At 50.5% G+C, this 12,509-nt stretch overlaps 1 long non-coding RNA gene across 17 annotated transcripts in view; it reads left to right on the top strand.

Moving 5' to 3' along the window:
- Positions 1–3,268: 3,268 nt before the first annotated feature.
- LOC123585459 overlaps positions 3,269–12,509 on the top strand; it is a 371,435-nt gene continuing 362,194 nt past the window's right edge. For 5 of the 17 annotated variants that reach the window (XR_006706192.1, XR_006706189.1, XR_006706197.1 and 2 more), the window contains exon 1: positions 3,273–3,549. This is a non-coding gene — a long non-coding RNA (uncharacterized LOC123585459). Of the gene's footprint in view, positions 3,550–4,380; positions 4,828–12,509 lie in introns of all 17 variants that reach the window. The other 12 variants (XR_006706181.1, XR_006706180.1, XR_006706187.1 and 9 more) reach the window with 6 other exon arrangements.

Genomic DNA, 12,509 nt, shown 5'->3' with positions numbered 1-12,509 from the left:
TCCAGGTCTTTGCTCTGACTGTTCCCTCCACCTGGAACACTTCCCAGCCTGCGCAGTTGGCTTCTTCTTGGTCAGATTAGAATCTAGACCCAGAGCCCCTCCTACCCCTCACTGTCTACCCTTCACCTAGATTTTCTGTCCTAATAGCGTTTATCACCGTTGCAACTATCTTGCTTCTTCACTTCATTGTCCACCTCTTTTTACTTTCGAGAGCAGGGACCTTGCCTCGGTCTTCTTGCCCACAGAAGCCTGGGGACTAGAACGTTCAAGGCATACACCAGGGGCTCCATAACTGTGTGATAAATGACTGGATGGATACTGCAGACGAGGAAGTGGACGTAGAAAAGAGAAGGACTAGACATGAGCATGAAATTATTTAATTATAGACCCAGTACTGCACAACCACGGGCATCACAGTTACAGAATGGACGGTGGCAATCCAAAAAGAGTTCCACAGCTAACAGATACAGGAGGCCGAGTAAGGGGTGGTGGGAAGGCGTTTCCTGAAATGTACTGACCTAATGGACAGACCTGTGAGTAAAACATCATTCACCCTCTTCTTGTTCTTCACCATCCCTTTTCTGAATCTTTGTAGAATTATTTAGGAAACAACATCTTTCCTGGGGTAAAGAAATACTTAAAATTTAACAGTAATTCCTTTTTTAAACTTCATGTTAGCTTCCCTTTCTTCCATTAAGAGAAAGTAAAATTAAAAAAGTAAAGTTGTTGTCTGAAGACAGCAACATTAAGGTGTTGATATTTAATTTTTTTAGGTTCATTTATTTATTTTGAGAGAGAGAGAGAGAGGGAGTGCGACTGTGAGAGGGTGGGGGGGGAGAGAGAGAGAGAGAGAGAGACAGAGAGAGAGACAGAGAGGGAGGGAGAGAGAGAGAAGCAGGCTCAGCACTGTCAGCAAAGATCTCAAGAACCCTGAGATCATGACCTGAGCTGAGATCAAAAGTCTGACACTTAACTGATTGAATCATCTAGGCACCCTGAGGTGTTAATATTTTAAAATAATTTTTTTATTTTTATTAAAAAATTTTTTTTAACGTTTATTCATTTTTTGAGAGACAGAGAGAGATAAAGCCTGAGTGGGGGAGGGGCAGAGAGAGAGGGAGACACAGAATCTGAAACAGGCTCCAGTCTCTGAACTAACAGCACAGAGCCCAACCGCGGCCCGAACTCACAAACTGTGAGATCATGACCTGAGCGGAAGTCAGAAGCTCGACCGACTGAACCGCCAGGCGCCCTTAAAATAAATTTATTTTTTATCTATCTATTCATCTGTCTGTCAACCCTGCATGTGTCCATCCACATGGGTATGGAGATATATATATATATATATATATATATACATATATATATATATATATATACACACCACATGGGTATGGATATATACATATATATATGTATATATCCATACAAAAGATAAAAGATAGATGTCTGTGATTTATCTGATATTCATGAAAGCTATTTCTGGCTGATGAAGGTTTGGTTAGCTTTTATTTTCTGTATTTTCCTGCATTAGTTTTAATTTTTTACAATGCACATGTTTTGTATCACTTCTGCAAACACAAATGATTTTTTTTTAACAACTGGGAGCAAATATACCAAAATGTAGATAAATGGTAGTTCATTCTGCAACATAGGGCTATTAAGATATGCTTTTTGTATGTTTCTGAAAAAAATTTTTTTTTCTTTAATTTTAAAGAATTTTTAAAAAGGAAAATTGTGAACCTAAGCTTAGTGCATTAGGGATCCAGAGAGGGCAGGCCGAGTCAAGGTCAAGGTTGAAAGAGTTCTAGGGTAGAGTGTCTTCTCAGCTAGGAGGTGAATGCAGGAAGCTAACAGGAAGGATCTGGTAGCCAGGGTCACAACCCTGGGAAGGGAGTTGAGGTTGTCATTAGAAGCTGGGCCTCCTGTCGCCCGGGGACATCCAGCAGGCAGACACGGGGCTTGTCCGTGACAGGCTTGGCTCCTGGGAGAACGTTGAAGCAATCAAAGGGCTAAGTTCGTCCAGCTCCTGCGGCCCCCCCGCCCCCCAAGGCTGCAGAGGTTTGACTTCCCCAGCCCAGAGACCCTTCTGGCCGCTCGCAGGTGCCAGGCACAAAACACTCTCGTGATTATAAACGAATATGGTAGCAGTCGGTACGCGAGCATCAGTTGAATATTTTTTTTCTTTTTCAAGAGAGGAGAAAGATTCACGTCGGGAAGAAGCTATCGGAATAGGAGAAACTGAATATGACACAGAAGGAGGGAGGGGGGAGTGGATTGAAATGGTAGGGGGTGTAGTGTAGGCATTGGGGGGGGGAGGGAGGGGCAGCCTTCGCTTCCATGACACTGAAATCATCCACTTGCGTGGCCATCTTTTCACAGGACTGTGACCTCCTTCCATGGTCTTTGACCAACTGCAGACCCTCCCCATCGCCTCGCAGGGCGCCGGCTCCCCGTAAGTGCTCAATAAATGCTCAAATGAGCGGAGGCCGCTCTTGCATCTTTACAGTGCAGGGCTTAGGAGGAGAAAGCAAGGAGGCCGGCGCTCTATGAGTTCCTTCAGAGGGACCGTTGGGCATTCAAGGCGGGGGGTCCGGGGGAGTGTCCTACTTAATAGTGGAGGGAGCGGTACAGACGACCGGCCCTCTACACGGGTTTGCCAACCTCAGCCCTTGGGGACAGACGGAGACGTCGAAGGCGGTGGGAAGGTGCGTGCGCCCTTCGCACCCGGCCCTCGGATGCTGGGTGGTACCCATGGAGGCGCTCGGATCACTAGGGATGGAGCTAAGGCAGGGGTCTTCCCCCGCCATCTCAGAGCATCTTGTAATTCACTGACCTCGCCTTCCCCATCCGGCAAGTGGGAAGACTCCCAGCTCCCAGGACGCCGGGGTAGGAAGCAGGGCTGGGAACGCGAGTGCAGAAATCGCGGCGCTCCCGTGTGCAAGCATCCCCGTGGGGTTCGCGCCGGCTCGCTCCGGCCCCCGCGCCAGCGCAGCCAGGACCCCCGCCCGGTGCGAAGGGTTCTCTCCCTACCTCCCCACCCCACCCCTCCCGTCCCTCCTCCTCCTCCCCCCCCCCCCCCCCCCCCGCGCCATCTGGGCCATCAGCGGCCACGGCCCGCCCCGCCTCCTCGCTCAGCCCTCCGCGGCTCCGCGTCCCGCGCGCTGCCCCGGGGGCGGGCAGGGGGTGGGGGCGCGCGGGGCGGCGGGGAGCCGGGGCCAGGGCGCGCGGGGCGCGCGGGGCCCGAGGACGCACGCGGCCGGCCGGGCGGCGCGCGCTTCCCCCTCCCCCGCGGCCCGAGCGCGAGCCGCCGTGACGTCACGGGCCGCCCGCCAGCCCCGCGCTCCAGCGGGCAGAGCGCGTGCGGCCGCCGAGCACATGGGCCCGCGGGCCGGGCGGGCTCGGGGCGGCCTGGACCCGGACGGGCGGCGAGGGGCCGCGCGCGGGGACGGGCCCCGGCACCCCCCGGGCCCCCCGAGCGGATTTCCACGCCGAGAGGATGTTGGCAGCGCCGGCGACCTGCCGAGACGCGGCGGGATCCACCTTCCAGTAAGTTAGAATTTTGCCCTCTGCGTTTCTGGGAACTCGAAAGCCTTGGCCTGGCGGGTTGGGATGCGCAATGAGTAGTTAGTTGGACGGAGGGAAGGGGCTTTCGGATTCCCGTGTGTGCTTGTTAACCGTGTACTTTCTTCATCACCAGACTCAGAGTGGCGGTGAGTTTTGGGCGTTGGTGGGGGGGGGGGGGTGGGAGGGGTGGGTGCAGGGGGAGACATCAAATGGCCCAGGCATGCATAGAGAGAATTCCGGTTTTGTGCACTTGATGGGAGGTGTATTGTTACCTAACACCTAAGAATAGATCTCCTCCAATCAGTACGGATTTGGGGTCGCAGATGTGGTTTGCAGGCCCCTTTTGAGAAACGAGAGATCTGTGAACCATATGATGCTCCCTCCATCCTTGACCATCCTCCTCCCTCCCCCCAACCCCCCCCAGATGATTTTCGAAACTGCTTTTTGAAACTTTCTCTGCTTTTGCCTCGCGTTTACAGATTTGTTGGGTGGCCTCACAGCCTTATCATGGTCATTCTTTTCGGATGGCTTGTTGGTTTAATTGTGTTTACCCTCCCCAGACTCACGCGCTCTTATTTTCGCCAGTGTTGGGGGTGGGTATTGACTTTCAGGAAGGGCAGCCATGAGGCTGCAGGAGTCCGGTGCCCGGATACACTGTGAATTTTCCTGATGCTCTGTAAGCGTGGAATATTCTTCTGTTCGCTGGAGCCCCTGACCCCTGGCCCTTCTAGAAGATGAGAGAAGAGAGGAAATCTCTTGTGAGGGCTTTTAGGGAGAAGAGGGTGAAGTTTTGGTTTTCCTTTCTGGCCTCAGGTTTTCCAAAGAGAGCCTGGCAACCCCCAGCGGCCCACTCCACCACCCTGAGTCCTGGCTCCCGGAGCTGTTTTGCTGCTGGAGCAAGCAAGCCCTGGAGAAACGTGGGTTTGTGTGTGTGCTGGGGGGGCGGGAGCCTTGAGGATGTGGGGACTGTGTCTGCTCTGCTGTTAGTCATAGGATGTTGCAGACCTATTTTGCATACTGGCGTTGACAAGTTGAGGCTTGTTCACTTGACACAGTCCTGTGGTCACAGCCAATCTTTCTAAAACCCTAACCGGTGGAGAAGGTGGTTGTATGGATCTTCTGAACCCTGAGTGGGAACTTCCTGAAAGATTTATTAGGAGAGAAACCTTCCTGGAAGCAGCAGACGGACAAACAGAATCCCTGGCTGGGCAGAGCCTCGTGGCCTGGTCTCTGCTGTTGGAGGGGAGTCGCGTCTTAGAGGTGAGGACTGCCTCATGGTCTCGGCCGGTGGCAGACAGCCCGCCTGGAGTTCTGTGTGTGGGTCCGGTGATGGGAAGGTTGGGTGGGCCCGGTGCCGACCGTAATGCTGTACCCACCGAACTCCTAGAGGGGATTTAGTATGTGGTCGCATTGTTGTCGTGCCTGGTTAAGGGTGTTTTTTACTGTTGTTGCTTTACTTACTTTTGAGTGCAGAATGTTGCATAAACCAGGCTTCTCTTGAAAAGTAGACGAAACCAGCCTCTTTTTTCGGATTTTCCTCTCTCTTCCTCCCTCTCCCCTCCCCCTCTCCCCCATGCTGTCTGGTGTGTGCTTTCTGTCCGTGGCTGGAGCTTTTTTGGGGTTGGAAAGAGGGAGTTCTTTTTCTCAGTTCTGAAATATCTGACACCCCCCCCCCCCCCCCCCCCCACTGGTCTCTGATCGCTGGTCAAAAACTCGGGTGAATTCTCACTGTCCACATCCAGTCAATCCCTTGTGTTTTGGGTGTTTTTTTCTGGAATGGCTGGCAGGCAGGCTGGCTGGGTTTGGGACCTTCTGACTGCCTGAGATGGACATTTCTCTCACAGCTCAGCTAAAGAGTCTCCCGGGTGATAAGTAAGTCGTCCCCTACTTCATCTTTGCGTTTGTGTCCCTGAATTTAGTCAGACCAACGGCAAGCCATCCCTTTCCTGAGGAAGCCGAGCACCTTGGATAGTTGCTGGTCCAATATGTTTGTTGAGGTGGCCCTGGGTCTTGCCAAAGGCTGTACCTAAGTGTGCTTGCTTGAGGTCAGATGCTCTCCTGGATACTTGGGCTTTTTATTTTGTATTCCCTTTCATAGGTGGCTGTAGACACATCACTCTCCTTGTTTTTGCTTTTGTTCTTGTTTTCGTTATTTTTCTTTCTCTCCTGATGCTGGTTTGTGATTTCTTTAAGAGACCAGGACTCCCTTGTTTATATATCCCGTGTCTGTAGGGGGACCCTGCTCCAAGGTGGGAACAGTGCAGCAATCTGGAGTCATTTTGACCGTTGATGAGTCCCATTGACAGGCACTTCTACACTCTCCCTGCCTAGTAAACCTCAAAAATTCTGGGCCTTCCTGGAGAATATTGCTCAGATGGTCCTCTGATAACTGCCTCTTCTGTCTCTCATGTTTTTCCAAGTAATCTAAGGAATTAATAGCAGGAGTAATAATAGCAATGATAGTAGTTCCTGTAATAACAGGAAACTGTATATCATGTCAAGCATGTTCTTTGCATTTTATGCCTCTTACAACCTCACCAGGCAATTATAATAAAATGTCTAGCCGTGATGGGGTTCTTATTGTGGGCCAGCCTCAGTTCTAAATGCTATAAATATAGTATCTCCTTTAATCTCCCAGTAATCATATAAAATAGGATTATTATTATTGCCGTTATTTTGCAGATGAAGATCCCACAGCTCAGAGAAGTTCGAAAAGAGCTCCTCTGGTCACACAGCTGGGGCACAATGGAGCCATCAGGATTCGGCCCAGGGCCAGCTACCGGAAGTTAGGGGGCAGTGAAATAAAAAACAAGCAAAAGATGCTTGTTGGCCTGGAGCAGAAGGACATAGGCAGGATAGAAACCCCAACATCTTACCCAAAGACACCCCTTCCTCTGGCTGCCTGCCTCTTTCGCTCTGGGGGAGCAGGCTGCTTATAGTGCAGCCAAGGAGCCAGTACGGCCTTTAGTGTCTGGAAGGCTCTGGCCCCAGGGTCTGGGGAACAAAGCCTCTGGGGGTCCAGGCAGGAGCCTGAGACATGGTGCAGAATCCATGAGCATTTGCAAAGTGCCACATCCAGGCACCCTGCCTGGCTTTGTGACCAGCGTTCAATTACGATCAACATCCACAGCAGATGGGAGATAGGGTTCTTCTGGCCAGTGATCCCATCTTCCCCTCCCTCACACTCCCCGCAACTGTTCAGGCTCCCTGCCGTTACCCTGAGCGTGTGTAGCTCTTGTAGTCCCTGAACCTCCCCATATAGAGACTGTGGTGGGTAGAAACAATAACAGCGTGGGTCACAAAATGCAGACTTCCATTCACGAGGCCGAAATTGTCTCGGCCAATTTTTTAACGGCAGGATTCTGAATTGCCTTTCCTTTATTTTCTCTTCCTCTTTTGGGGGGGGGGGTGGGGGCACGGTGAAGGTATAGGGTGGTGTTTTGCTGGTGTCTGGTGGGTAGTCTGAGCCCCAGGATTCCTTGTTTACCTGCCTCTTTTTCCCTTGTTGACCCTAAGCAGCTTGAGAGTGGAGGGTGGAGTGAGTGGGGCCGGTGGTGTTCTTCACCTGTCTGGTGGCTTCCACAGCCTTGGTACTTAGTTAATCGGGTGACTGTCAAGAATTGTTCTGTTTTCAGGGGCGCCTGGATGGCTCAGTTGGTTGAGCGTCTCTAGATTTCGGCTCAGGTCATGATGTCACAGTTCTTGAGTTTGAGCCCCGCATCAGGCTCCTGGCTGACAAGAGCAGAGCCTGCTTGATATTCTCTCATTCTCTCTCTCTCAAAATAAATAAATAAACTTAAGGAAAAAAAAAAAAGAACTGCTTTGTTTTCAAGGAAACAAGCAGCCCCCAGTCTGCAGTCGCTGTGTTAGCTATGAAACAGCCCCACATGGTGGGAAGTGAAGGGTTTGCCCCAAGGGAATGGACACTGAAGGCAGAGAAGGAAACCAAGCAGCAGCAGAAGGCATCTGGGGACATACAAGGGCTTGTGCAGACCAGGGTTACTTTGGGGCAAGTTGCTTCACCTCCGTAAGCCTCAGTTTCCTCATCTGTAAAATTGGGACGATAAAATACCAGCTTCACGGGTTGCTGTGCGGAGGAAGGAGTAGGGGATGGGCAGCAGGTATCCAGCAGAATATTGGGCTCATAGTAAACCTTCAGTAAAAGTTCGCTAATATTACTGCTACAATTAATGGGTTTCATTACTTCCTGTGGCTGCTTGGAGTAGTGGTTTCTGAATACATTTTAATGTGTAAAGGGAACATTCTGGTTACACAGATGATGAGATGGCAGTGACTTCATTAGAGGTCTTTGCAAGCATCTGAGAGAAACGCTGGCTGTTAGGAGTAAGAAAGAGATAAGAGATCAGGGAATCTGCAGAAGCAGGTCTCAGAAAGGACAGGGATGGGGGGTGCCCCGCACCAGTGAACCTGTCTTTTTGCAGGTTACTTGTCTCTGCTGCTCTGCAGGGAAAATGGGTTTTCCCTTCCAGGGATGGTGCAGAGCACTTAGCACAGAGGAAGTAAGCTCTTGAAGAAGACATAAGAGCAGTTGTTGTTATTTATTATTCTTTAGGTCTCCCTTTTCCTGGTAACTTTGTTACTCTGCTCAAGATTGATTGATCCGTTCATTCATCTCCTGAGCAGTTGCTGCGGTTCTGTTCCAGCTGTGGAGAGAAATATCCCTGCCCTCCTATAGCTTCCTTTCTAGTCCAGACCACACAGTGGGCGCAGGGTGGTCCCCAGCGGGAGATGTGGAACACGGGGAGACAGTGGAGGCAAAAATTGCACGCGCTGCTGTGCAAAGTGGCCCTGGCCCCACTGTCCTGTCGGGCGGAAGGTGCTTTGCACAAGGCCTGGCATGCGGTAGTTACTATGTAAGTGGTAGTTGCTATATTTATACTCTCCCATTTCCCCTCCTGAGATTTTCCTCCATGGTGCTTGTTATGGACTGAATGTTTGTGTCCTTCCAAAATTCCTGAGTTGAAACTCCAACCCCCAACGTGATGGTATTTGGAGGTGGGGCCTTTGAGAGGCAATTAGGGATAGATGAGGACTTTAGGGCAGGGTCCTCACGATGGGGTTAGAACCTTTGTAAGAAGATATCCCAGCCAGCTTTCTTCCTCTCTCTGCGTGAGGACATAGAAAGAAAGTGAATTTATAAGCCAGGAAAAGAGCTCTCACCAGAAGCCAGTTTTGCCAGGATCATGATCTGGCTTCCAGAACTGTGAGAAAGGAAATTTCTCATATGTCGTTTGAACTGCCCAGTCTATAGTATTCAGCCCTCACAAACTAGGACAATACTTATTACCCTATATACTGTATATCTGTCTTCTCTCACTAAATTGTAAATTGTGTAAGGCTGAGGGCTTCCAATGCCTTCATGCATCGTCTTTCATTCCGCAAATATGTAGCCTGCAAATATGTGTGCCTGCTCTGTGCCATGCACTGTTCCAGATGGCGGAGACGTGTAAAGGAACAATGGAAAGGGATTTCTGTCCATGGGGTGCTTGCGTTATAGCTAGCAGAGGCAGATAGGAAGCAGTAGGCATAACAAATAAGGACATTAATAGCGTCTTGGATGGTAACGTGTCCTCCGGGAGCAAGTAGAGCAGGTGAGGGTCTGGAGGGCTGAGCTGGGCTGCCGTGTTGACCTGCCTGGTCAGGGCCTGCGCGCTCCATCAAGAAGCAGACACTGGAGCCGCCTTGAAGGAGGTGAAGGAGGCTCGTCTAGAGGAGGGGGTTACGGGTCCTGGGGAGAGCCCGCGTGGAGGGCGACGGCATCGGGGAGCCCGTGAGATGAAGGAGCCCCAAGAAGAATGAACTGGAGTAGCGTGAGCCAGGGGGACCGAGGCCGCAGGGGGAGCCGGGCGGGGAGCGGTCCGCAGGCCTCTCAGAAGGCGTGGTCTTTTTTTTCTTTTTTTCTTTTTTTAAAAAATTTTTTTTCAACGTTTATTTATTTTTGGGACAGAGAGAGACAGAGCATGAACGGGGGAGGGGCAGAGAGAGAGGGAGACACAGAATCGGAAACAGGCTCCAGGCTCTGAGCCATCAGCCCAGAGCCCGACGCGGGGCTCGAACTCACGGACCGCGAGATCGTGACCTGGCTGAAGCCGGACGCTTAACCGACTGCGCCACCCAGGCGCCCCTTTTTTTTTCTTTTTAATTGAGGTGTAATTGACCTATCCCATTACCTTCGGCTCTGGTGTCATCCTGTTCATTCCGTGCCTTGTGTGTATCATGACATGCACCACAACCAGTCTGGTTAACATCTGTCGCCTTGTGCTTGCCTTGGTAAAATGGGCCATTGAAGGGTTTTAGATGCAAACGGATTGGATGTGACTTAGCTTTTGGAGCGGTTGGTCTGGCTGCGGTGCACAGAAGGGCCGAATTCAGGGCCAGAAGCCAGGGCTCCAGGGGTGAACACGCAGGTATCTCAGGCGCTTGATCCAGGCAGGTAGCGGTGGACACGGCTTTACAAGTAACGGGCTTCTGCACTGGTCGCTGCTGAGTCCCAAGCATCTGAAACTGCACCGTCTCTCCCGTGGGGTAGCCACCAGCCTTACGTGGCCTCTGAGCACTTGAAAGAAGCTGGTCTGAATGGAGATGTTATGTACGTGTAAACTTTCAAAGACTTCGTATCAAGATCGTAAAATATCCCATTAATGAATTCTTTGATGTTGATCGTATATTGAAATGATACTTTGGATATATTGGCTTAAGTACATTATTAAGATCAATTTCACCCGTTTCTTTTAACTTCTTAAAAATGTGGCTGGTAGAAAATGCGAAAGGGCAGGCGACTCACGTTCTGTTTCTGTCGGATAGGGCGGTTCCAGAACAGTGCCTGGGATGCGGTAGTCACGCAGGGAAATGAGTGAGTGAGCGAGCGAGTGAGCGAGTGTGGGCACAGGGATGCTGCAGTGAATGAGAACCCAGCCCTGACTTGAAGAAGCTCCCAGGGTGGGAGAGAGAGGCAGATTGCTAAGAGGCAGCCGGGTGAGGGGCTCTCCAGAGCCTCAATGACCAGGCAGAAGTGGGTTTAAGTGGGTCCTGCAAACTCTGGGCGCTTTCCGAGGATTATAACCAAGGAGTACTTTTCCAAATTTTACACTTAGAGAGAGAGAGAGACGACGAGTGCACATGGAGGGGTGGGTTTCAGGAAGGAGGTCCCTGAGTGGAGGATTCCAGTCCCTTGGCAGACAGAACTGTGACGGGAAATGTAGCTTTCCTTATGGGAAAGAGATGGGAGCTTATCCCGGGAAACCTTGGGGAAAAGGTCGAGAAAAGTTAAACATAATTTCTCGAGTGAAATACAGTCAGTGTTTTGCCTTTATTGCTGCTGCTGTCTTTCTGGTGTACGTGTTTGCGTCCCAACTTGTCCCGGTTATCATCAGGTAATAAGCATTCCTGACTGCGTTGTATGCCCTGTCTGTGTTATTTTTATTGCACAGATTACATTTCTGCTCAGTGGCTGTTTCATCGCTCAAATAATCATTCTTCTTATTTGGAGGTTCAGCTCCATAATAGACTTTTTATATATAGTATCAAGGTTTCTATTCTTCAGTTAAATCTTTTTTTTTTTTTTGTAAATCCCCAGTCTTAGGCTTATACATCATGGCGTCTCAATATTTTGAAAATGTTAGGTAACTATTGCCACTCACGAGATTGGCCCTGAAGCCAAGTTGCTGCTTCCTGGCGAGAGGTATGATGTTTGTTGATGTCAATGATGCCTTGGAATGTCATTAATATTCATGTATCGTGTGTGTTACATGCCCGCATGTTTGTATGCAGCACATGCACTTGCATTAGTTTTTTTTCTTTACTTTTACTTATTCAGCCACTATTTGTGGAATGCCCATTGGGTGCTGAGCATTGTTCTAGGCTTTGGGCATTCATTAGTGATCAACAGATATGGTACCTGTTCTCAGGGAGCCTACTATGTAATGGGGGAGACACAATGCATCCATAAAAAAACCCCATTATTATAAGGAATGTGAGAGCATATGAATAGAATAATGCGAGAAGAGAGTTTATTTGGGATGAAAGGGTCAGTGTTGAAATCCTGCATTGCAGTGAGACACAGAGAGCTGGCTGGGAGATCACCAGAGAAGGAGCAAAGCTCACACGGAAAGGGAAAGATTGATACCTGTGACCAGATATTAAAGGAGAAAGCACATCTAAGCACAAAAAGCTATAATAATGAGGATAAAAGGTTCCCCAAAGTCAGCAACAGAAAGCCAACCGACCTCACAGCAAAGTAGGAAAAAGACAGGAAGCGGTGCTTCTCAAAAGAAGAAGGCAAAGTCAGCAGGGCACGTGGAAAGAGTCTGAATCTCACTGGCCAAGGCGGGATCGAGCTGATTGAGGTCTGGTGTCTGTCCGGCAGATGTCCTCTGCTTTGGGGCACAGCACGAGGCGTTTTCGTAAACACGCACACAGCTGGGTAACACCGTCGCTTAATCATCACTGTCCAGGAGCGGACCATTTCCATGGTCCCCAGACTCCCCTCCGGCCCCTTTCAGTTTGCTCCCCCTCCCCCAGCCGCTGACAACGGATACTTCCCTCTCTGACCTGACACTTTGGCCCTTTTCGCATAAACGGAATCAGACAGTGTGTTGCCCTCCGAGTCTGGTTCTTCTCTCGTAGCCTGAGGCGTGGGAGGTTCGGCCGAGTTGCTGCAGGAACCAGCGGCTCGCGGGTTTAGACGGCCCGGGAGCGGTCTGTCCACGGATGTGGGATGTGCCGCTGTTTCAGTGTTCATCCTCTAGTTGGAGGGTGTTTGAGTTGTTTCGAGGGGCCACATTTTTCATGGTTTAAAATGCGCCCGGAATAGGAAGTCTGACTCAAGTCTTGGCGAGGCTGTGTGGCACAGGGTCCCCCGATTCTGCTCGCGAGCGCGTGAGGTCGCCCTGAGAGATGGTTGACAGCATGAAGTCAAGTCA

This window comes from Leopardus geoffroyi, chromosome C3, assembly GCF_018350155.1.
Source record: "Leopardus geoffroyi isolate Oge1 chromosome C3, O.geoffroyi_Oge1_pat1.0, whole genome shotgun sequence".
Taxonomy (NCBI): Eukaryota; Metazoa; Chordata; class Mammalia; order Carnivora; family Felidae; genus Leopardus; species Leopardus geoffroyi.
This window is presented reverse-complemented; position numbering and strand designations above follow the sequence as displayed.